Genomic DNA, 26,358 nt, shown 5'->3' on the forward strand with positions numbered 1-26,358 from the left:
ATATTTAAGAAATTAAAGTTATTTCCAATTAATTTTTCTGTAAGTCCCAAATCTCCTATGCAAATATACCATTTTGTATCAAGAATTTTCAAATTTATAAGTAGCATAAAGAAAAAGATATAGGCATTTAAAGACTATAATGCAGAATAGCGTAGAGAAGAAAAATATGTTTACAGTTAACAAATGTGATATGCTTTTAATTTTAGAGAACAAAAGAACCTAATTCAAGGTTATTGAAGCTCCTAGAAATACTTCTATTTGTGAATTCTGTTCTGGTTTTTAATTTATGAGAAAATTCTTATTTTTTGTTACTGTCAACTTTTCATTTCAGTTCTGCCATCCTGCCCCTCTGTCATCTTACAGTTTTTCTTCTGCTACTTTCTCCCAAGATTTGAAAACAAACTCTAGTTTGTTTAGAAGCTCAAATCATTTGTGCATTTCATTTGAAAAGATTAAAAATGGCTCTAGGAATCCATTTATTCTTATCAAAATGATAAAAAATAAAATAACCCCTTCCTGTTGTGCATTTGGAATTACGTGATCAACCTGTTAATTCTTCCTCTGTAGACTTAATTTAAAAAATATACCTCAGGATAGCAATTTCCCTTGCCAAGATTCTTTTAAGATAATTAGTAGCATAAGATTACTAATCTTTCAGAGAGTGAATTTTTAGCAGTGGATTTTATGTGCATTAAATTTCATTTCTTATAGTCTGTGGTAACTTATTTTTATAGTAGCTTTGTGTGAGTGGCACACACATCTCCTTACACTTGGCATATGTTATAAATCAGGTGTGGCCAAGTTTTCTTTGTGAAAGAACAGGTAGCAACTGTTTAGTCCTTTTATTTGTAGCTTCTGAAGTATGCCAATTGCAGTCACAAAGTAGTCAAAGGTGAGGTGTAAGTGTATTAAAACGGCAATTTTCCAATAAATTTTATTTGTGGACACTGAAATTTGAATTTCATATGATTTTTACATGTCATTATTCTTTTAATATTTTCCTTCATATATTTAGATCTCTAAGAGACTTCCTTAATTTGAAAACTGGAAAGTGTACCCCCAAAATCCCAAAACTGATAAGAGGCAAGAATTGGCTAGCAAGTCATGCTTCCCCTACCTCTACTGTGAGGGGACAAGTGAGAAGAAAGAGATTCACAAAAATCGGAGATTCAGTTAAGGGAAAACTTTATCCTGGTTCTCAACCTGTGATTCTTCAGACCTCTCATTGTGTTGTTATGTAATCAAACAGTTTTATAGTGTGTGGCAGATTAAAATCTGGCTATAATCCTTCATTCCTCCTCCTGTCAGGACTTGTCACCTACCTACCTATGCCAGTGAAGAATGAGAAATAGGAGCTAATATTTTATTTGTTTGCTTGTTTTAATTAAGGCACTGTTATTTATACAGTTGTTCATAATAGATTTGTTTTAGGTATACAATTTTCCAACACCAATCCCACTACCAGTGTGACCTTTCTTCCACCAATGTCCTTAGGTTCCTTCCCACTCCCAGAGTACTCTTTTGCAAATACATAACAAATTTGTTTCATATTTCTTGCAGGGCTAATGTTTAGACCCAAGAGACTAGAATTAAAAAACAAGAGAGTACATCAAAGTTATACAAAACAGAAAATTGTAACAACCAGGGCAAAGAAAATCTGCCCGACAGGTGTAGGACACTAAACAGGGGCCATATATGACTTTCAGATCCCCACTCACTACCACCACCACCGCTGCAAAAAATAAAATTAATAAAGACTTGAAACATAAACTTTTTTTAGCAATGGCTATAAGTAGAAAATGGTTCTGCAGAGGATTTCTTTAAAAAATAAATATGAAGACATTGTCACCCCAGTTGTCCTTACAGTCACGGCATTATCAGTCATCAGGTATCAATGCATCACACCATGAGATAAACAGCAAAGTATGCATTTCTAGGGGGAAAGGGCTTAGAGGAAATACCTCAGAATTAACACTAATGGGAAACTCAACATAATCAACCATTCACCTGGTTAAACAGACCAGTCAAATAAATTCCTACCACCCTGTACAGCACAAAAGCCAGGTGAGTTTTTTTGTTTGTTTCCTCTTTTAAAAACTTAGCCACCAGTTAATTTTGTGTGTTATTTAAGCAATATTAAATAGAAAAAAAACCACAGTTTTAATGAGGTGATATTTAGAAAAGACAAAACTATGTGAAAATTAGTATAAAAAGATATTTGTTTGCATCAACTCACACGTAAGAGAGAAAATGCCACAAAATAGGAAATAAAGAAATTTTGAAGATTAAATTCACAAATACAAATGAAGTTAACAATTTATTCCATAAATCATATAATGATTTATATAATTTAGTATAATTTATATAATTTAATAATACAAATAAACTGAAATATGGAAAGTGTAATTCTAATAAGAGTTTCAAAGCTTAACAATCCATCTTCTGCTGATAGCACAGGATCCATGAAGAACACCCATTATCCAATAAGAAATTCCAAGGAAAGACAAATGGGAAGTATTTTTAAAATCAATCTCATGTCTTAAGGATACACATCTGCAAGGTTTAACTTAGTAAAATAATTGAATTAAGAAATAATTGAAATTGGGGCTGGAGCAATAGCACAGCGGGTAGAGCATTTGCCTTGCACGAGATCCACCAGGGTTCGATTCCCAGCATCCCATATGGTCCCCTGAGCACCACCAGGAGTGATTCCTGAGTGCCTGAGCCAGTAGTAACCCCTGTGCATCACCGGGTGTCACCCCAAAAAAAGTAATAATAATTGAAATGATATACTCACTTTGGCACATTACTTTGTTCCTTCATATCTATGAAGATAATATAAACATGGAAAGAATTTGGATAACAGAAACTTGTTATTAACAAAGGAACAAAATGCACTATGGATTCAGCTATTGGAAATATGAAACAAAGATATATATACAACACATATATCAAAATTTTGGTAGAAAATATTTTATATTAATACACTTGAATTATCAATGAAAAATGAAAATATATTGTAGATATATTCTCTAGACGTTGCTTAATATTGTACACACACAAAAAAAACACAGAAGAGAAAGTGATGCAATTTATGACTGGGTGCAATCAGGAAAGCAATGAAAGGAAGTCTCAGAACATTACCTGTACAACAAGTCAAAGAAAATGAAAACAATATTGTGATAGGTAAGGAGTTTATAAGGTGTTTCATATGACCTTGGGGAACATCAATTTACAGAGAAAATTTCAAATAATTATTGATGGAGAGGAGTAGAACAATGTGGTAACACTATAATTTATGACCTAGTTTCAAAAACTATTAGCAAATAACCTATCTTTGCAACACATATATTTTTCATGAAGTTAACAGATAAATAATGTAAAAGAATATTACATTTATATGTGTTAATGTGATTAACTGAATAATAAGGTGCACATTTTAATGGTTACACATTAGTAATAATAGAGATAATTAGAAATTATCTCATGTTATAAGAGAAGAAATAAACAATATTTTTGATTATATGTTCTTATATGCTGTTTGCTTTAAAAACCATGGCTGCTTACTAAAATTTTGTGTGAAGTATAAAATATAATAAATTAAAAATAAGGGATACTGAGCCATAAAATAACTGAGACCTTAAAATGTTGGATTCACTATTTACAGTAGCAATTAGAAAGTCAGAGATAGTAACATACCGAAATATAAATTTAAAACTGCTAGTCACCAATCACAAAATTGTCCCATAATATGGGAAGAATGGTGTGGAAAATGAACTGTGAAGGATTTATTATGTCTTATTCTTTATGTGATAGTATTAAATAAAACAAACCATGATTTAAAAGTTTCTAAATACCTGGATATATTATACATGTTATGATATAACTGCATCACGGAATGCCATTAGATCCATCTTTGACAAAGAAACAGTGCTCAATTATACTGCTCAGGATAATTTTCTTTAACCTAGAAAATTTACCATCCATAAAAAAGATGACATTTATCTCTTGAAAAGAAGCTTAGTATCAAATTGTGTTCAGTGATATGAAACTTGCAATATTGTGAAAAATAAAATTAAAATAAAATTAAAAAACTCAGAAAATAAATATCAACCATTTTTTTCCAATGGATCTTTTCCTATGTTGAAAATTTTATGAAGTATGTTACAACCAGAAACCTTTCAAATTGATTATAGAGAAGTTTAGGATGTCAAAGAGCAAGCTGTCATCATCGCTAATCTTCTTAGGTTGAATTCCTTAGAAATAGGACATGAGGCAATTCTTATTTAAGTGATTTATAGTTAAGTATGGCCACAGAAAGAATATGAGAAAGCAAGATAAGATCTATGTACTGGTTATTAAGGGAAGGGGAAATTTTTATGGCCCCTGGAGTCTAGTTCTGACCTCACCTCATAGAGAGTTCTGGAGCGTTACTTAAATCACAGGACTGTCACACCCAAAGGAAAGAGGGGCGGTCTTTAAAACTATACATCTCCCCAAACTACAATAACTAAAGTTCAAGCGTGCCTATCAGGGAAGGAAGTTAGGGTTGGGACTGGTGGAGAGAACCTGGCAACATTAGTGGAGATAAGGTTACACTGGTGGTGGTATTGATATTGGAATACTGTATGTCTGAAATTCTTCTTTCTATGAACAACTTTGTAAATCACAGTGCTTGTCTTTAATATATATCAGGCATATACGTATATGTGTATACGTATATATACATACATATGCACGCAAGTTTATTATATTTTATTATATTATAAGTTATGTGATATCACTGCCATCCCATTGCTCATCGATTTGTTCAAGCGGGCACCAGTAACATCTCCATTGTGAGACTTGTTGTTACCGTTTTTGGCATATTGAACACGCCATACGTAGCTTGCCAGGCTCTGCCCTGCAGGTGAGATATTCTCGGTAGCTTGCCAGGCTCTCTGAGAGGGGGAAAGGAATCGAACCCAGGTCGACTGTGTGCAAGGCAAACACCCTACCCCTGTGCTATCACTTCAGCCCTTATGTGATACAGAATATATAATATAATATACAATATATTATATAATATATAATATGATTTTGGACTGGAGCGATAGCACAGCGGGTAGGGCATTTGTTTTGCACACAGGCCGACCCAGGTTCAATTTCTCTGTCCCTCTCAGAGAGCCCAGCAAGCTACTGAGTGTATACCCCCTACATGGCAGAGCCTGGCAAGTTACCCATGGCATATTCAATATGCTAAAAACAGTAACAAGTCTCACAATGGAGACATTACTGGTGTCCACTTGAGCAAATTGATGAACAAGGACAACAGTGCTACATAACTGTATCACTGTGACCCCCTTCCCCTGTTGTAACGTTAATAAGTCCAGTCCTCTCCTGTTCTGCAACACCACTTCTGACAGGGACATCAGGGATTTCTTTGATATGACTGATGGAGGTTTCAATCCTCTCCAAATCTTCATCAATAGCTGCTTGGAGGGATGAGAATCTGCTCTGCTGGGTCGTGAGCGAAGCGATACCGGTCCTGGCTCCTGCTAGTCCAATTCCAAACAGCATGGCTATAGTTAGAGTGGATATCACCTCCCTCTTTTGAACATACTGGTGGGTTCTCAGTGGGGGTAGAAAGTCTCCTTCATAGTAAAGGATTCAGGGAAGCACAGTGACCATTGCACAAAATTCACTTAGTTCCATGTTGAAAACATTGATTTTCAATTATCTAAGAGCACTGTAACAGGAGTCTGGATACAGACCAATTCTGCAGATGTGCCTTAAAGAGTTTTTTACAAAAATATATTGATTAGTTTCTTTTTTTTCAAAATACCACCTCAAACTTCCTTTTTCATTATGTCTTTTAACTTTTTCACTTCAAAACCAACTACACTTTGATGGGATGGCTTTTTAACTTCTCAATGATGATATGTCCACACGTTATATTTCTGACTTAAGACATACATTTATATTTCTTATAGTCATCTCACAAGTTTAAACTCACTGAAGCTGGTACAACATGATCTCACAAGTTAGGACACAAGTTAACAATCATCTTATTTAGCATGGCAAAACTATTCTGCAGTACCATTTCACAAGCATTATATCAGTTCTAGAGATTTTTTAAAGTTTTAAAGATACTCACAACTAAAGTTCTTACAACATATATTCACTGGGAAAAAGTTCACTTTACATTAGAAAGTAACCAAGAGACATTTTTAGAATTCTGATTTCCAGGAAAACACTTTTTAAGGATTAAAACACTCATAGATTATCATGAAACAGTAAGGATTTCACACTTGTGTACAAAGTTCTCTGAGGGTCAGGATTACAGTTAATCCTGACCGTAATCCCAGACTAAGTCCTCAGGCCAGTTTAGCCTGTCCTTCCTCATGGGTGTCCTATGTTGCTGACTCTTTCTCAGGTTTCCTTGTGACTTCCAGCTGAGATCTGTTTGGGGCTGAAGTTTGGAGGGTTATGGAGTCTCAGGTGGTCTGGGGGCTGAACCAGGAAGATGAAGTTTACTCCAGATGAGGCCATAGCAGGACCCTAAGTACATTAGTAGGTGTCATCTGTTAAAATATAAGCATAGACTTTTCTTCCTACAAGGAGGTTTCCCACTATTACTTTTTGTGTGTGTGTCAAATTTTGATGTAAACATAAGAATCATTGTTTCCCAAGCCCTTCTCATTTACTGAAGTTTGAAGAACTAGATACTTGGAAGAGTAAACAAACTAAATTAGCAAGTCTTATCTGCTGGGCAGAAGTGTGATTAGAATTCACTGTTGAGGTTAGGGAGGGTCTGAAAATTCAGTCTTCAGCTGAGGCAGAGCTGGCTGAGCTGGGAATGCACAATGCTGTGGCTTCAGACTATAGGGCTGACATCTGCGGTTAACCCCTTATAGCCCTTTGGTAAGTAGCTCTAAACATTTTAGTTGCCAGAAGTCTCAGAGATCAAATAAAACACTGGTAGAATAAGATTTGCAACCAATTTTATAACTCTAGAAACTCATGCTTTAAGCTAAACCTGTTTTCATGTACCACAATTATTTCAAATCACAAGATTCTCTAGGTCAGATATTCTAACAATCCAATGCAGATGCAAACAAATATGCACATTTAGACAATAGTTCTTCTACCTTAGTTATTTCAAATCATGAGCTTTCTACACCAGATACTTTAACAATTCCACAAGAATACAAACATGTTTTCAGACACAGAAAAAGGCCTTTGGTTCTAACCAAACTTTGGTATTAGTGTAAGAAAATACTTGAACTGCCACTGTTTATACAAACATGAGGACACTTATTTTAATGGCTTCTGTACCTCTATTGTTTGTAAAATGGCTTTTTTTTTAAATTAAAATTGGCTGATATGTAAGATAAAGCCTTGCATTCTCTGAACTCTTATTTCACATTAGTTTCTGGCTCTAGTTCTGTAGCTTTTCCTAGATAGTACAGATTCTGGAATTCAAAAGAATTTCAACTGTTAAAATGTGGTTGGAGGTCATGTGGGGGAAAGATGATGTGGGCCAAATATAGACTAGAGACTGAACACAATGGCCACTCAACACCTTTATTGCAAACCACAACACCTAATCAGAGAGAGAGAACAAAAGGGAATACCCTGCCATAGTGGCAGTGTGGGGTGGGGGGAGACGGGACTGGGGAGGGGGGGAGGGATGTTGGGTTTACTGGTGGTGGAGAATGGGCACTGGTGAAGGGATGGGTTATCAAACTTTGTAAGGGAGAAACATGAGCACAAAAATGTATAAACCTGTAACTGTAAAAAATAAATAAATAAAATAAAATCCAAAAAAAAAAAGAATTTCAACTGTTAATAACTATTAATGTTTTTCCAATAAGAAATTGAAAATTTCAACTTCTTTGTAGGCACCACATTCTGATTAGAAATCTTTGTTTAAACCTGATCTAACAAGTTCCAAAAATACCTAGACTTTTTTAATTGCTGGGCTTCATATCACTCTGACGTCCCTTGTTTTGTTTGCCCAATTTTAAGAATTACTGACTTCAAACTGGCTCTAACACTCGAGTGTTCCACACAGACAGACAGACAACAAACTGACTAAAAACACCACACATACATGCCTATTGGGAACATTGCTCCCCGTTTCCCAGCCTGATCAGCCAGTTTCCTGCTCCTTAAAAATGGGTCAAGAAAGCGCTTTTGTTGATATAAACCAGCAAAACTTTTTCAAAGTTGTTGAAACCTAAGGTAGTCAGATGTTACCATATTTTGGTCAAGGCTAGTTCTAAGGCAGGGAGCTAGTATCTTCTTATCAGACATGGGGATAGGCTGCCTTAGTGATACACTTCTTTGTTTCTGATATCAAACAGTTAATCATATGATCTTGCATTTTCCACTTCCCTGAGGCTTTTTGGATCACAAATACAGGGGTGTTCCAGGAGCTAGCTGACTGCCTGAGATGCCCCTAAGTTAGTTGTTCATTAATAAGCTCCCTTAAAGCCTTTAGCTTTTCTAAACTTAGCAGCCACTGTTCTGCCCATCCTGGAGGTTCTGGGAGCCATGTAACTTCCAGGACCCGCGGAGCAGTGGCCTTTAGAATTGGGGGTGTTGATGATGAAGCCACCGTCGCTCTGGAGATCGGGTAACCTGGGCACCAGGCAAGATGTCAAGGCCTATGAGATTAGCCTATAATCCTCTGACAATTTGTGGGCAGATGAACCCTGTGTTCCCAGTGGGGCCTACCCACTGGACCAGGTCAGTGGTCTCGAGGGTCAGCTGTCTTCCTCCTATCCTCCTGGCCCCTGGCCTTGTTCCCAGGTTCCATTCTGGGAGGGCCTCCTCAACCCTAATCATAGTTCTACCTGCGGCTGAGTCCTAGCTGTCCTTTGAACTCCTTGCCATCCAGCAGTATGGTTATCTTTGGTGGTACCCCACTGGCATTGGGGATGCTCCAATTCACATTGGTCTCTTTTCCCCCTTTTATTGATGAGCCCTGGGGTTGCCCCTTCTGTAGTTTATTCTGATACTTGAATATAAGGCTGCTCCTAGAACCTGTGTCTGCTGTGTAGGGAACCCTAAATCTTGGGTAGCACATACCCAATTATCTTTGAAGCTGGTTTTCATGCTCATGCAAGTGGCCCTATGCTCTGTAGTTTGTCGCATTCCACCCAGGGGAACCTCAGTGGGGCCTTCGTCAAGCCGCCTCCTGGCTGATAACACCAAGTTGCGAACCTGAACTCGATGGCGGGATGGCGGCCTACTGGAGGTCTGTGCTCCACTGATCTGCTGCCCCTGACAGCTGCCCGTATGTTTTGGGGATGGGGGGTTGGGCAGCAGCATTGCACTCTGCCTGCATGTGACATTCTTTTTTAAAGAAAGCACCCCATCTTATAAACTGGCTGCTGGAGAGCACTGCTTGACACAGAGCTCTCCAGTCGGCAGTAGTGCAGGGCTGATGGTCTGGACCCTGAAGGATGGTGTCAGCCCATGGGGAGTTGGGCCCATCCTCAGCCACTGCCTTTTTTAACTCTTTCAAGTCCCCAGGTTCCCATGGATACCAGGCTGCAGGTCGGGTTCCCCCTGAGTTGAGATTAACTGGGAAGGCCCAGAGGGGTTTCCAGTAGTTCTTCTCCAGTCTTGGGTCAAAAAAGGGAGCAGAGGTTCCTTCTGGAGGGGCAGTGGGGCGAGCGTGTTCAGACCTGTCTCCCCCCAAAAACTTTTCAGCTATTACATCCTCTGTATCCTGACCGGTGAAGGATAGCCCTGAAACGGCTGATTGCTTAGTACCAGGAGAGACACACTCTCTTTCCTCCTAGAAGCATGCTTTTAGAGCTGCTATCGTTGCATGCAAACCTGGTGGGGGATTTTTTGTCTGTTTTTTTCTGTCTGTTCCCTAACAAGTTTTTCTACCTGATCCCAGGTATCCCACGAGAGGAGGTCCCCACTGGGAACCCACAGAGCCACTTCGAGGATAGCACCCCAAATCTTAGATGCCCTATCTTCAGAGAATTCTAGCCCCTGGCTCTCTAACAGATAGCATAAAGAATTCAGAGACAGGTGATGCACCTTCTGAATGTAGTTGCCCATGACTTGGGGAATCTAGTAGGGTCAAAAAGGTCAGGATAGATGATGGTTCCACTAAGAGACCACCAAGGCAAAGGAAAGAATACAGAGGAGAGTCTCAGCAGTGCCCACAATAAATGGTGATGAGTGGGTGGAATGCTTGTTAACGAGTTCGGGCCAGTTGCACAGTTTTCTTCTGCGGGGGACGCAAGTTTATCTGGGACTCGCAGCTGTGACCCCCTTATCCTATCACCAGAGTCTTCAAGTGGCGGGTGCCCCAATGGCATTTAAGTGCCCGACCCATGCCGCAGGGAGAAAGGCAGATGCTACGAAACTAGAGGAAACACTCATAGAAGAAAGATGATGAGGATGACAGAATAGATGCTAGGCACCCCATAGGCAGGGAGGAATGGGCTGGATCGATAGCACAGTGGTAGGGCATTTGGCTTTCACATGGCCGACCTGTGTTCGATTCCTCCGCCCCTCTCGGAGAGCCCAGCAAGCTACCAAGAGCATCTTGCCCACACGGCAGAGCCTGGCAAGCTACCTGAGGAGTATTCGATATGCCAAAAACAGTAACATGTCTCACAATGGAAACGTTACTGGTGCCCACTAGAGCAAATTGATGAGCAATGGGATGACAGTAATGGTGATAGATGTTCCTGCTTTTAGAAAATTGTTTATAGATCTTCATTATTGTGTTGAGTTCATTGATATTGACCACCAAATTTGCTCAGATCAATATATAGAGAGGAGGGATATTATATTTGCAATGATAAAATCACAAACCAATTCACCTCCTGTACCTTCCAATAATGGCCCAGCTCAATCCTTCTATATCCCTCCCACTCCCCCACACAGCACAGCAAGTATAGATGTCAAACTTCAGTTGAAACTGGTGACTATTCTTTACAATAATGCTAATGATTGGGTTTCATGCAAATGACATTGCAACAGCACACCTGCCATCAGAATGCCTGCTACCCTCTACCATTGTCTCTGGGACCCCTTCCCAACCCAAAACTCCCTCACTTCCACTGGTAGGCTCCGTTCTATAGACCAGTTCTCAGGTTCTGTTGCATTTGACCAAAGTGTTGGATAACATTTTGTTGCTCCCGCAGGGAGCTTGAGGTTTATTGAGCCACTCCTACAATAGAGCAACTGAGGCACAACTAATTAACCTATATTGCTTTTCTCTTTCTTTTGTGTCATTTGTATGGTTTATTTAGCAATATCCTTTTTGTATAGACAGAGGAAGACAATTGATGCTATGCTATGTAACATGGGAGTTAATTGACTCTAAAATAATATTTTCTCCTGGGTATCCGTATTTACTTGACCTCAGTTGCTGAGTTCCTAGCACTTCAAGAATAGGGTCCCAAGAAGAGAGTGATGGAGCCAGAGCAAGCTGTGAGCTACACTGGCATCAAAATGGGCCAGGCCAAAAACCATAATACTTAATTAGAAGTTAAGAACATGGTCATGGACAAACTTGTCATGACCCAAAAGAGGTAACTGAATAAGGACCCTGCTGGGGTTAGGAAGACTAACCTGGCTTGAGGACTGTGGTCTGGAATATATAGTGAGATGTCCTCAGGAAGAACCAAACTTTAAGCTTTATATATCTCTTACTGTGCTCATACAAAATGACATTGCTAGAAATATTAGAAGTAAATTTACTATGACTAAGTGGAATACTAGCTGAGGAAAGAAGAAAGCAACACATCCTGGATGGAATCCCGCCCTTGAGTGGATCTCCTAGTAATCTCCTTAGATGAAATTTTGCCCTTGAGTTGATCTCCTGGAGGAGCAGCCTTACCTCTCCTTGCTGATTGGTTAATGTTCAACCCTACATGATTTCTATATAAAACTATGCTGTTAGGGACTGGAGTGGTTAGAACGTCACCGAGGTTAGAAGGTCACAGAAGTCAGATAGTTCGGTCAGGAGAAGAAGGTCAGTCTCTGTGGTCAGAAAGTGAGAAAAGTCAGATAGTTAGGTCAGTCACCAAAGAAATCAGGTCAGAAGCCACAGGGTGAGAAGGCAAAGAAAGTCAGTGAAGTTACGGAGTTACGAGGTTAGAAGGTTGGGAGAAGTCAGGAGATTACAAAGTCAGCACTCACAAAGGACAGAGACAGAGAAGAGCACCAGAGCACACATAGAAGCAGAGCACAAAGGAAGATAGAAAGAGTATAGCAAGAAAGGACAACAAGAAGATGAGGAGGAAAGCTAAGACTTTGGAGACTTTGAGGTCCGCGAGGAGACTAAGATGATGGAACTCTGATGACTGAGACTACAGCCTTAGCAATGATGACTATGGCTGCACCGTAAAGGGAGAGATTGGATGATGCTGGAGAGCCCACCCAACGCCCATCCTTCGCCCATCATCCCGGAAGAGCCTGGGGAGGTTGCTCCCGGTCTGCCGCCATGTCCTGCCTGTGCCCAGCCTATATCATGTGAGTTGAGGTGAGTTGAGAGGGATTAAAAACTCAACAGCTATTTCCTTATTATGTTTATTTTATATCTCACATGAGAGAGAGAGATCATTCTGTATGTCTCTCTTCTTTGGACTTACTTCATTCAACACTCCACTCTCCAAAATCCCCAGTGCACTCATCAGATTGCATGATTTTGACCTTCCTTATAGCCGAGTTGTATTCCATTGTGTATATGTCCCATAGTTGGTTTTTTTTTTTTAATCCAGTTATCTCCTACACATTCAGTTGCTTCCAGATTTTGGCAATTGTAAATAGTGCTGCAATGAACACAGTGAAATGTCTTTTCAGATCTTTGGCCAAGAAGTGGTATTGCTGGATCATCTCTATGCTCTTTAAAAAAAAAAAAAATTCTGTTCATCTCTTCTGCCCAGTTTTTGATATGGGGCTAATTTTTTTTCTTCTTGCTAAGTTTTACATGTGCTTTATATGTCTTTAATATTAACCCTTTGTCAGGTGAGTAGTAGTCTGTAGTCTGTGGGGTATCTTTTTATACTTTGCTTTGAATGGGAGGAGATGAGAGGGTTCACACCCAGTAATATTCAGGGCTTGTTTCTAACTCTGTGCTCAGAGATCACTCCTGGCAGTGCTCAGTGGGCCATGTAGGGTTCCAGGTATCTAACCTAGGTAGAATATGTGCAAGGTAAACCCCTTACTCACTGTACTATTACCCCATCCCTAATCTGGTCTTCAGCAGAAGCTTCTTAATCTGAACCAGTTCCATTTATTCATATTTGTTTCAGAGAGTCTCTTGCCCTCATGCCTGGCTGTCTTCCCCGGGGCCCCTTGGAGGGGATGGGCTCCAGCTTCCCACCCCACCCCAAACAGAGCTCCCGGCGGCTGAAGACCACTGGAACCTAGCCACAGCCATGCTCAAGGCCCCTCTCCACACGTTCGGACAAGCCTCACACATGAAGGTAACCGGCAGAGGAACCCAGGTGTGTGTAATCCCATCAATGGCCACATCTAGAGATTTAAAACCAATCTCCCGGGGGCATCTTATAACCTACTTCTCCCTCTGGGAGAAATTAGCAAGTTACTGAGAGTTTCCTGCCCACATGGGACAGCCTTGCAAGCTTCCCATGGTGTATTCATATGATAAAGCCAGTAACAAGCTGTATCTCATTCCCCTGACCCTGAAAGAGCCTCCAGTGTGACATCCTTGAGAGGGTAGAGCCAAGAGACTTCTAAGATCTCAGGGAAAGGACCAATGGAGAGGTTACTGAGCCCGCTCAAGAAATCGACGATCAACGGGATTTCGTGATTCGTGATCCGTGTGATATTTGTTTCTATTTGTTCGGAAAATAAGCCTAATACTTTTATCAAAAACCACACAAGTATATATTCAAAAACAACTGCTACAAAATTTCAATAAAATAAAAAGACACAAACAATAAGTATCTATAGTCTTAATTCATCATGCTGTATAATTGGATTTTATTATTTATTTATTTAAAATGTTTTTAACATGGAGTTTGATATTGACGGTATAGATGTAAACTCTAGCCTATATTTTATTCTATCCAGGTAACAGATATTTCACTGAAAGTAAAAAGATGATAAAGAACACAAGATTTGTTTTTTCATGCTATTCTGTGACACGCAGCATCTTTCAGCCTGATATAAGTAGCCTTATATCAGTAACCTGATCCACCTTAGAGCCTCTTCTCCATTAGTCCCTCTTAGTACCCCAAGAAAATGTGTCTTTCCATAATCTTCCCAAAACACTTTTGCTTAAACTCCTAAAATGTTATTTTTCCTTATTTAATAGTCAAATACATTCAGTTCTTTAACTAAACAGACACTTGGTGGAAATGTTTTGTTCATCTTGGTGTCCCACTGCAGACTAGAGAACGGTACTATCCTTAAGCAACCATCAATCCAAGAAAGCAGTTGAGTCCAAGCTCTGATTTTTTGGGGGAAAGTTATTCTCTCCTAAGTGTTTTGATCAAACTTCTCATTTAGCAGCTACTCACTGATCACTGCTTTTTTCTCCAATTTGCTTCTCTATCAATATCTGATTGTCTTGGTTGTGATTCCTCATACTTTTAAAATGCTCAATTATAAAATCTCTTTCAAATATCCTATCTATAGGGTACTTAAAGGGGTTGGAGAGACAGTACAAGAAGTAAGATAGATGCTTTGCATGCAGTCAACCCAAATTCCATCCCTAGCACTGTGTATGGTTACCAGAGCCCTGCCAGGAGTAATCCTTGAGCTGGGTATGGTCTCCCAAACTAAAACAAACAAAAATACTATAAATAACTTCTTGCATAATATTGGTTCAGTTGTTTTAATCTATTCCTTTAGTTCTCAATTCTTTAACCTGCTCCAATAATTGCTGCCTCCACAGCTTTACTTGGCATAGATATACATATATACAAAACTTTTTAATCTATTTTTGTGTGTGTGTTTGGGGTATACCTACTGGTGCTCACAGGCTACACCAGTACATATACTGGTATTTAGGGGTTGCTACCTATGTTGCTCAAGGATCCATGTGGGGCTAGGGGTGGCACCATGCCTCCCACATGCAAAGCAGACTCATTAGCCCTTGAGCTCTCCCCACTCCACTGACTTTTATTCTAATTCTAAAGTAGATATTCCAGGTCTTTACCATACATATTTTCAAACACTTTTATATCTGTATCTACCAGTAAAAATTTCCTGGAAAATTGTTTCTTCCCTCCACAAAATAAATATCTTCTCATTTATAAATGAAAATACAGGCTCTCTGGTTAAACCTATTTTTTCTCTGCTAGGATCCAAGATTTTATTTCATGCTTAATTCACTCACTGTGACTGAAGTAGCCAGTTTCACTGGGACTGTTTGCATGTTTCAATTTTTTTCAGATTATTGCTTTTTTTTCTAATATTGACAAACTAATTTTGCAAGGTTGGAGATGTGATCTGGGTAGCTGAATTACATAATGTAATTCCTAGAAACATTTATTTTTTTCTTTGAATATTTTTAATATTATATTTTTGAGTTAATGTCTAGAAGAAAGTAAAAGAAATCAGATTATTGGATTTTTATAAAAGTTCCAGAAGGTAGGAAGGGGAACTCTATACTATTTGTAAGTTATATAAACTGAGATCACAGCACTGAGCTTATTTCTGAATCATAGTATTACAAATTTTGAAATATTAATGCAAGGCAAATAATTAGAAAACATAAAATATATCTGAGATATAGAACTAATTTCTATTTATGTTCACTTTTATAATACAAGTCTGAATTCATACTGAAACATATTATCTTTCTTAATTTCCTTGTCTGCTCAATGGAGCTAACACAAATAGCTCTACTGTGTTAGAAGAAAAGAATTGAGTACATAGATGTAAAATATTTAGAATCATAGACTGACACACTCAATAAGCATAGTTTATTATATCAAAATAAATTAGAATCATGCCTTTTTTCTTAAAATATATTAAAATATCTACTGGTATGTTTTGTATCTTTAGCTAATACGTTATCATCTATCTTTCAAAACTTTCTAGGTTTAGCATCCATGATTTACATCTGCTGGTGTTTGCTTATCTCTGAAGCAACTCTAACTCTACATCTAGCTCTCCTTCTACAGTATCCTTACAATTGTTTTATCAAATAAATATGTTCACATTAACATGTATTTCATAATGCATTATACACATACAATTATTATGTTGAGAAATGTAAAGGTGTGTGTGAAAACTTATAGCCCAATGATTATATTCAATATTACCTACATGTATAATTTAGTTGTATGTAAATGATCCAATAATGTCTATTCTCATGAGATGTCCATTAACAGTTGCACAGAAACCATGATGTAGCTCATCAATAAATTCGTCTATGCCTGATTTTTCAATGTCAGAAAAAGTTGACATGTGGTATGTTAGGCATGAGTGGCTAGATTATGTACTTGTAAAAATATTGAAAATTCTGATGCTATATAAAATAAAGTTGCGTTTGTTGATTCTGCTAGAAATTCTAAAGCTAAGGATCTTAAGCTAAAGAAGATTTTAAAATCACACTGTTGGAAGCAATAAATCACCGGAACATCTTTAACTGGAAACTGAGTAATCTACAACAATACCATTTCTGGAAATACACACTGGGGGCCCAAAAATGCACAGCAGAAACATCATCTGCACTTACATGTTCATTGCAGCACTATTCACAATAGCCAGAATCTGGAAACAACCTGAGTGCCTAAGAACAGATAACTGGATAAATAAATTATGGTACATATACACAATGGAATACTACTCAACTATTAGTAAAAATGAAGCCATGGAATCTTCCTATAAATGGATGGACATGGAGAGTATCTTGCTGGGTGAAATGACTCAGAAGGAGAGGGACAGACATACAATGACTGCATTCATTTGTGTGATATAAAAAAGTATTATGAAACTAATATTCAATGACAGAGAAAACAGGAGCCAGGAGGGCCAGCCAATGGTTGGAAGTTAACACAAGTGTGTGAAGGCAGAGAGCAGTTAGGACAGAGAATGGACCAGTATAACAACAATACTGGAGAAGAACCGCTGCTAATTGGTAAAGGGGTATACATGATAGCTTTTTGGTATTGGTATTGTAAACCATACAAATGGTAAACCATAGTGCCCAAAAGGAATTAAAGGGGGGGGAGGGGGAGAGAGAGTGAAAGAGGAAGGGGGAGAGGGAGGGAAGAGGGAGAAGGAAAAGGAGAGGGAAAGAGAGAGGCAGAGGGAGAAGGAGAGGGAGAGGGAGAGGGAGAGGGAGAGGGAGAGGGAGAGGGAGAGGGAGAGGGAGAGGGAGAGGGAGAGGGAGGAGAAAAGTGCCTGCCATAGAGAAGGCAGGGGAGGTGGGAGGGAGGGAGACTGGGGACATTGGTGGTGGGAAATGTACACTGGTTAAGAGACTATTGTTGGAACATGTTACGACTGAAATCCAATTATGAATAACTTCTAAATATGTATCTCACTATGATTTAATAAAAAATCACTGTCATTCTGTTGCTCATCGATTTGTTCAAGCGGGCACCAGTAGCATCTCCATTGTGAGACGTTATCAAATACGCCACGGGTAGTTTGCCAGGCTCTGCCTTGCGGGCAAGATACACTCGGTAGCTTGCCGGGCTCTCCGAGAGGGGCGATGGAATCAAACCCAGGTTGGCTTCGAGCAAGGTAAACTCCCTACCTGCTGTGCTATTGCTCCAGCCCCAATAAAAAATAATAAAATTAATAATAAATTTTTAAAAACTAAATGTTCTAGTCCAGAAAGGAAACATTCCTCCACATATATCTATAACCTATAGACCAGAACCTTCATAGATCTCCCAAAATACAAGCATAGAAAAATAAAAGTCACCGTGCTCAATTAATAATAGAAGAAATATTCCCATCTTTAGAAGTTTCTATCATATTATTTAAATTTAAAATAATATGATAATTTTAAAATAATCTGCATCTTTAAATAAGGCATCTTTCACAAAATATGGGCTGGAGCAGTAGCACAGTAGGTAGGGCATTTGCCTTGCATGCAGCCAACCCAGGTTTGATTCCTCCATCCCTCTGGGAGAGCCTGGCAAGCTACCGAGAGTATCTCACCCGCACGGCAGAGCTTGGTAAGCTCCCTGTGGCATATTTGATATGCCAAAAACAGTAACAACAAGTCTCACAATGGAGACGCTACTGGTGCCTCCTGGAGCAAATCGATGAACAACAGGATGACAGTGCTACAGTGCTCACAAAATATGTCTCCAAATAACATTTGCACATAATCCCTACAAGTGAATGATGTGCCAAAATCTCAGGAAGAAAGATGATCTTCTGAGAGGTGAAGATCACTAAAATAGCCAGATCCACTAGATTCCAATGATACATTGTTTATCAATCTATAATGATTTCAAGGGACATGTTCAGGTAACCGCATGAACTTGAAAATCTATCAATAAATCACAATCTCAGTTCTCTCTCTCTCTCTCTCACCTCTCTCTTTCTCTCTCTCTTTCTCTTTCTTGTTCTCTTTGGCATTGTAATCTAGAATCCCACATTGCTTAGCTAACAGTGTGATACCACCTTCATGTTTCATTTGAGACAATTATAGGTTTAACTTTTCCATGAATTTTGTGCTTATATATTATTATCAACTGCTATTGCAAAAATATATTTTTTATCTACCAAGTCTCATTCATCTACTATTTGAGGCAACAACTGCCTAAATGTTCTTTCTCCAAAGATCATTCTTCCAGCTTCTCACATTCTGTGTTTTGGTATTACCTCTCTGAAACACAGCTGGTATCATATATTTTTTTCATAAACAATAATAGATGCTCTTGTCAGGAAGGTATGTTTTTTAAAGAGTTCAAAAAGATGAATGGAGTATACTAAAACTGCTTAAAATATTTACTAATTTCAAAAATTGCTAAGAGAAAATATTAATATTACAGTGATTTTTAAGATGATGAATAGACATGTTTATATAAATCTTTCCTCTTTGTATACTTTAATGTTCATGCAAGCATTGTACCATAACACTTAGATCATTTCTTTGTTCTAGCAATCTATTCCATTATTGTGCTTTTTGAATTATACATGTCTTTTTTGTTCTCTATATAATGCATAAAAAGTTATAAAGATTGAAAAACTTAATTTGTTTCTTCCTAGAATGATTTGCTGACGGGCAAAACTAGGAAAATGAAAAATTATGATGTGTAAATTCAAGACAATTTGATGATTGATTGAATGTAGGTAGGGGTATTGGAATGAAAGATGTTATGATGACTTCCAATTATCCAAATTAGCCACATGATTCGAAGTATTTGTTTTTTGGTGACAGGAGTTGATGATCAGATTTGTTAAAGACTGAGTTTGTGATGAAGAGTGAAATAATTTCAGAAGCTTTACTGTCCCAGATAGCAATTGATGTTAAGTTGGTAACTTTATAAAAAGATTTGCATGTGAAATAGGACATTTTAGGAAGAAAATAAAAAAGGAATGAAGGAAAAGAAGTGGTTATTGATTAATAAACCTGCTAATAATAAAATAATCACACAATCACATAATGAATGCATGATTGTTTTATATATGTGATTTATACAATTATATATCAAGCTAATATATGATATATATATAAGCAATACTACTTTTGTTTTTCTGGTTGATCATGACATCATTATTATTTATACACTTCAATTTATTGTTTTTGTTTTATTTGGGGGCAGGCCACACCTGGTGATGTTAAGAGATTATTCCTGGCTCTGCCTCCAGGTATCACTCCCACCAGTGCTCAGAAGACAATATGGGATGCGGGTGATTGAAATTGGGTCTGCCGCATGTAAGGCAAACACTCTATCTGTTATATCTCTCTAGGCCTATCTTCCCAATTCCTTGATCCCCTTATTTCAAGGTAAAATAAAACTCCCATGGTAAAACTAATTTAATCTAAACCTCAATTTCATGACTTTATAGAACCTGATCTTGCGGTCAGCAAGGGTAGCTCAGTGATAGAGTACTTGTCTTACACATACGAGGACTTAGTTTTAGTTCCAGCAACAAAACAAACAAAATGTAAATTTTAGTCTGTAAAGCTATCTTAGTGTGAAACTATAAAATGGTAGAGTGACAGCAAAAAAATAAAATGGTATAAATATCTACAAGTACCTTTCCAATTAGAATCAAACCATTGACATTCCCTTTATACCATAGAATTTACAGTGTCCTCAAAAATTAGTCATGGAATGCTACTATAGGTGATAATAAGGCTTTACAATCTTGGAATAAAAAAGATAAAATTATTTAAGTTTCAATAAATCATCTTCTAACCAAGCTATAGGGATCAGAAGAAAATACTAACTACTTCATCTAGTTTTTCTAAGACTAAAAAAATGAACAAATTAACACCAGATTAGTAGGAGGAAAAGTCAAAACATAATAACAGATATATGTGGAATTTAGATGGCTGTAAATTTTAATGTGAAATAAGAAAAATCAGGGCATATCCTATTTTAAGGAATGTCAGGAATGAGAAGAGAGAGACTTTTTCTTTACTCTGAGAATAAAAAGTTTTTTACAAGTTGCTTCTCAGATGGGAAAGATGTTTATCTGTATATACATAGGTGATATCCACAATATATATTCTTCTAGTTCATAATAAATGGGGGAAGTATTGATTGCTCTTCAATTATGAACAGGGGAAATAACTGAAAAAAAGGACAAGAGCTTCCTCTCAACCTCTAAGGCTTTCACTGCTCTTAAAAATTATCCAGTCTCTAAATAATAGTAGGAGACTTGATTGACTTCAGTTCCCCATATTAAGATGATACTCTGGGTAGATCTTTTGAAAATACTGAGAAAATTCTCTCTGACCCTTTTTGGAGAACCAATAACACAAAATAACGCGATTTTCCTAAAAAGTAGAAACTCTATATTGTTTGTTCTCTCCCTTTACCTCCCTTCCTCTCCCTTTATCAACAACCTAGCTTCTAGACTCTAAAATATATATTATTTAATAGCTTTCTACAGTCACTATTTAGAAAGTAAAGTAAGATAACCTGAGTATCTGCATTCCTCTTTGATAAGTGAAAAGTTTAATCAGTCTTAATCAAGATGCTATAATTATTCATGTGATGTATGAATAACAGATAATGGCATTTGCATAAAGCCAAATAAATGAATCTCTAAAAAGAGAATTTCATAAATCAGAAATAAAGTAAATTTGTAGGTGTGTGAATAATGTGCAAAATTCTATGGGAATGGCTCAACAAACAGGAAATATACAAGTCTGGTGAAAGAAAAAGTAGATGCAATTAGGTAAGATATATTATCAAAGGATCCAGAGGTCATCTCTTTGACAACCCTACTCTTCTTTTGCCTAAGCAATGAGAAATGGTCCTTTGCTAGAACCAGACTGCTTTAACAGTATCATGAAGCTTTCTTGGAATCCTAATGACATAATATTTAAAATCTAGCTTAATTTTAATAATCAAAAGATCAAACAATTTTCATTACATCTTTAACTTTTTTACTTGAAAAGAGGCATCCACATAGCCCATACAAAGTATAATCATGAATTAGTATAAAAATGGCTTAAATAACTTTGATTACTCAACTACTGGTATGCTCTACCTAAGACAGATTTTGCATTGTTTACTTGATGCTTCCCCCTTGTTGAATTAAAAATATGCTAAATGAAATCCAATAATCAGTACTTGTTCTTTTAAGTATGACCTTACAAATCTCACAATAGTATTATAAATTTTCCCTTCGTAATATTTTATTTAAAGAAATTTTATTCCTATTTTACCCATTTAAAACCATGCAAAAATATTATTGAATTATTTATGAGATTCACCCTCCAAATATAGACATCTCACCACTTCTGGTTGTTTTTGCCAGTTTCCAGGCAAACTCAGTGATTGTTGACTTGTAGGAAAAATAAATTTTTGACTCTATGATCTCTGATCTATCAAAGCACTTTCCATGAAGTGGCTCATACTCTCAGGAAGGGAGAAAGGGAATATGGGCTCCAGTCCTTATTCTCTTTAGGGAAGAGGGTTAACCAGGTAGCCTAACTTAATCCTAGTTATCTCATCTCTAAGATAATAAGGTTTAAAAAACTAACCATTGGCTTATTTTCCAGATCTAAAATTTATTGACAAATGATTGGAATTTCACTAAAATAGAAAGTACCAAAAATACTACAAAAATAGTGACTTATTAAATATTTTCCAAGCTCATAAATTATGTTAAGGGAACATTTTGAACACCAAGATAGATGTAATTCTCAATGTATTTCAGTCTACTCATCTTTCACAAAGAAAATGACTATTCCATCAAAAATTATTGTACTCAAAAAGTGAGCAAATGAAAGTTCTAAAATTGTCTCTGTCACACTCAAATATAACTAATTTATTACTAGATGATAAAGCCTTTCCAAAGTTATTAAAATACTATTGACTGATTTTTTTTTGCCTTTCAAAATAAATTGACTTGTCTAATGTTCTTTAAGATGAAAATGATAATTACAACCAGGTTTAAAATAGATCAAATTTCATTGGTTAAAAAAATAAGACAAAGTTAAAATTTTTAAAACTGTATTAGCATATAATATAATCAGACAAAGATAGTATAAGTTGAATCAAATAAACGAATGAAGAAGACCCAATTCAATTCATTTCAACTAAAAAATACTTTTAAAGTAATAAATGGCTTCATGCTTTAGCACTATCCTATAAAGAGTTTGGAAATTATTACTCTCATCCTTACAACAATAAAAAGTTGAACAAACTAAAAGTAAATAATGTTCCTTTGACCCATGAAAGAATTCAAGTCACAGGGCAAAACACTACTTGAAACCTAGGAAAAAACAAGGTAATACAGAGAATGTCAACTGAAATGAAAAAACACAATCAAGTGAAAGTGGATCAGAAAATCTCTGGAGCAAAAGAAAATCTTATATAGCCCCTTTGACATATTTCTCAAGATTGAATGTTGAGGAGAGTAAAAAATCCAGAGTACTTACTCTTAAGAGAAACAGTTTAATAGATTTGCTTACAGAGCACCAAAGGCCTCATAATAAAGAGTTAAGAAAAATTCTGGTATTTCTAGAAGAGAAATTTTAACATTTTGAAAAATACAAAGAGTATTCCCCAAAGTTCTTCTCTCAAGAGAAAATATTACTTGGACTTATCTGACTTGAGGCAAGCACAATTAACCAATTTCTATACCCAGAGGTTTTTATCTAACGTAATTAAAAAAAAAAAAGACCAGTGCTGGCATGGATGTGGGGAAAAAGGGATGCTCTTTCCCTGTTGGTGGGAATGCCGACTGGCCTAGCCTTTCTGGAAAACAATATGGACACAGTCCTTCAAAAACTAGAAATTGAGCTTCCATATGGCCCTGCAATACCACTTCTAGGAATATATCCCGAGGATGTAAAAAAGCACAGTAGAGATGACATCTGTACCTATATGTTCATTGCAGCACTGTTGACAATAGCCAAACTCTTGAAGCAACCCAAGTACCTGAGAACAGACAACTGCTTTAAGAAACTTTGGTACATCTACACAATGGGATACTATGCAGCTGTTAGGAGAGATGAAGTCATGAAATTTGCTTATAAATAGAGAGACATGGAGAGTATCATGCTAAGTGAAATGAGTCAAAAAGAGAGGGACAGACATAGAAGGACTGCACTCATTTGTGGAGTATAGAATGACATCACATGAGGCTGACACCCAAGAATGGTAGATACAAGGGCCAGGAGGATTGCCCCATGTCTGGAAGTCTGCTTCATGAATGGAGGGGAGAAGGCAGATAGAATAGAAAAGGGGTCACTGAGCAAATGATGCCTGGAGAAATCAGTCAGGATGGGAGATGCGTACCAAAAGTACGCAATGGACCAAACATGATGACCCTCTCAGTGTCTGTGTTGCAAGCCATAATGGCCAAAAGTAGAGAGAGAGTATGGGGAATATTGTCTGCCACGGAGGCAGAGGGAGGGAAAGGGGGGGCATACCAGGGATATTGGTGGTGGGGATGTGCACATCCCTCCACCACAGTACATTTTTCACCACCAATTTTTTTTTTACATTACATATAGATTTCTTTTATTGTTACTGTAGTTTAGGTAACATGGTTATGTTATTTTTACATTTATGGTTTTGATGTTTACCGTTATTGTGCCTCATCACCACCAAATTTCTCTACATCACATAAAGATTTCTTAACCATAGATTCTATTGAAGCTAGTGCCTGACCTAGGATGCAAATGACCAAGTATTTCAGTGAAATAATCGGGTTAATAAATTTTACTTCCTATCCAAATGGTCGATGGTTTTGCAAAGCAACTTTTAATTTTTTTAAATTTTTTATTAGTGAACAACCGTGAGGTACAGTTACGGACTTATAAACTTTTGTGCTTGCATTTCAGTCATACAATAGCTCCAGCAGTGCCCATTTTCCACCACCAATGGGCCCAGCTTCCCTCCCACCATCCCCACCTTGTCTCTGTGGCAGGGCATTCCCTTATGCTCTCTCTCTCTCTCTCTCCTTTTGAGTGTTGTGCTTTGCAATAGAGATATTAAGTGGCCATCATGTTCGGTCTATAGTCTGCTTTCAGGGTGCCTCTCCCATCCCAAGCAGATCCACCTAGCACCATATACTTGTCCACAACCAATCTTAAGGTTTGACAATTTTCTAGAATGGCTCAGAGAACTCAGGAAAAGGTGTTTATTATTTTATGTTAAAAACATAACGTGTTATTCATGTTATGTTATTATTTTATGTTAAAAGATACAACTCAGTAATAGTCAGGTAGAAGAAATGTATATGGAAAGAAAGAAAGGAAGAAAGGAACAAATGGAAGTCTTTTGCACATTCTTTACTTCCTAATACCTCCAAAGATTTAACCTAAAAGTTTTCCAAACTCCATAGTCCTGGGATGTTCATTATATAGGCATCATCAATATTTGCTCAATCTCTCTACCCTCCCTTGGGGGAGGTGGGACTCACAATTTAAATTTCAAGACTTGGCCTTTCTAGTGACCAGCACCCATTCTAAAGGAGCTGATCAAGAGCATTCTCCTCAGAACAAAAGACATTCCTATCTCTCAAGACATTCAAAGGATACAGCAGCTCTGTGAAAGGAATTATGGTCAAAAACCAAATTCATTAGGACAGAAGAGACTCGTAGTACATTTATTATTAGGAAATTATGAAGTTTTGGAAGCTCTGGACATGATACAGGATTAAAACAATGCATTTCCCATCATAAATAATAGAATAAGACTCAAATACTGCATAGATTTTGGAATCCACTCATGGGAAAATTTTAGTCTCTAAAATTAAAGTTAATAACAAGAATGGGAAAAGTACACAACCTGCAAGAACAGATGAATAATATAGAGTTAGAAACAGGGAAATACTAGAACCATAGACACTATCATGTAAATTACAAATAATCCTTATGGGCTCATCAGTAAGTTGAAACAATCAAGGAAATAATTAATATCTAAAATATATGTTTAAGGGCTGGAGCAATAGTACAGTGGATAGGGTGCTTACCTTGTACATAGCCAATCCAGGTTTGATACCCAGCATATGGTCCTCCAAGCACCACCAGGAGTTATTCCTTAGTGCAGAGCCAAGAGTAACCCCTAAACATGGCCAGACCCAAAAACAAACAAGTGAAAATAAATAAATAGTATGTCCATAGTAAATTATTATGATGAAATACAAAGAGAATAAATTTCTAAAACAAAACAAAATCACCAGACCAAAACATCCAAGAACTGTAGGATAATATCAAAAGATGTAACAATGCAGATAATTGGAATACTAGAAGAAGAAACAGCAGACAATATATTTGCAATGCCTATAAATTTTCCAAAACTAATACCAAACACCAATTGATTCAGTAAGTTTAGAGAATATTAAACAGGAAAAGAAGGGAAAAGCTCTAGTTTATATTACATTTAAAATACAGAAAATCCAGGATGGAAAAAGAATACAGTGGTTAGTGCTTAAGGCACAATTGATTCTGGTCATATTTCCAAGCATCACTGGGAGAAACCCCTGAGCACAGAGCTTGGAGTTTCCCCAATCCTCACTGGTGTGACCCAATCTTGATAGATAGATAGATAGATAGATAGATAGATAGATAGATAGATAGATAGATAGATAGGTAGATAGATAGATAGATATAGAGAGATGATAGAAAGGAAATATAGAAAATAAACAGAGTAAAATCTTAAGAAAAATAATTCTCAGAAAACTTTAGCAAAGATGATGAGGATTCCTTGAGATCTAGTTACCTGTAATAAGAGTACAGAAGCAAGGTAGCCTTACTAT

Source organism: Sorex araneus, chromosome 4, assembly GCF_027595985.1.
Source record: "Sorex araneus isolate mSorAra2 chromosome 4, mSorAra2.pri, whole genome shotgun sequence".
In the NCBI taxonomy this organism is placed as follows: domain Eukaryota; kingdom Metazoa; phylum Chordata; class Mammalia; order Eulipotyphla; family Soricidae; genus Sorex; species Sorex araneus.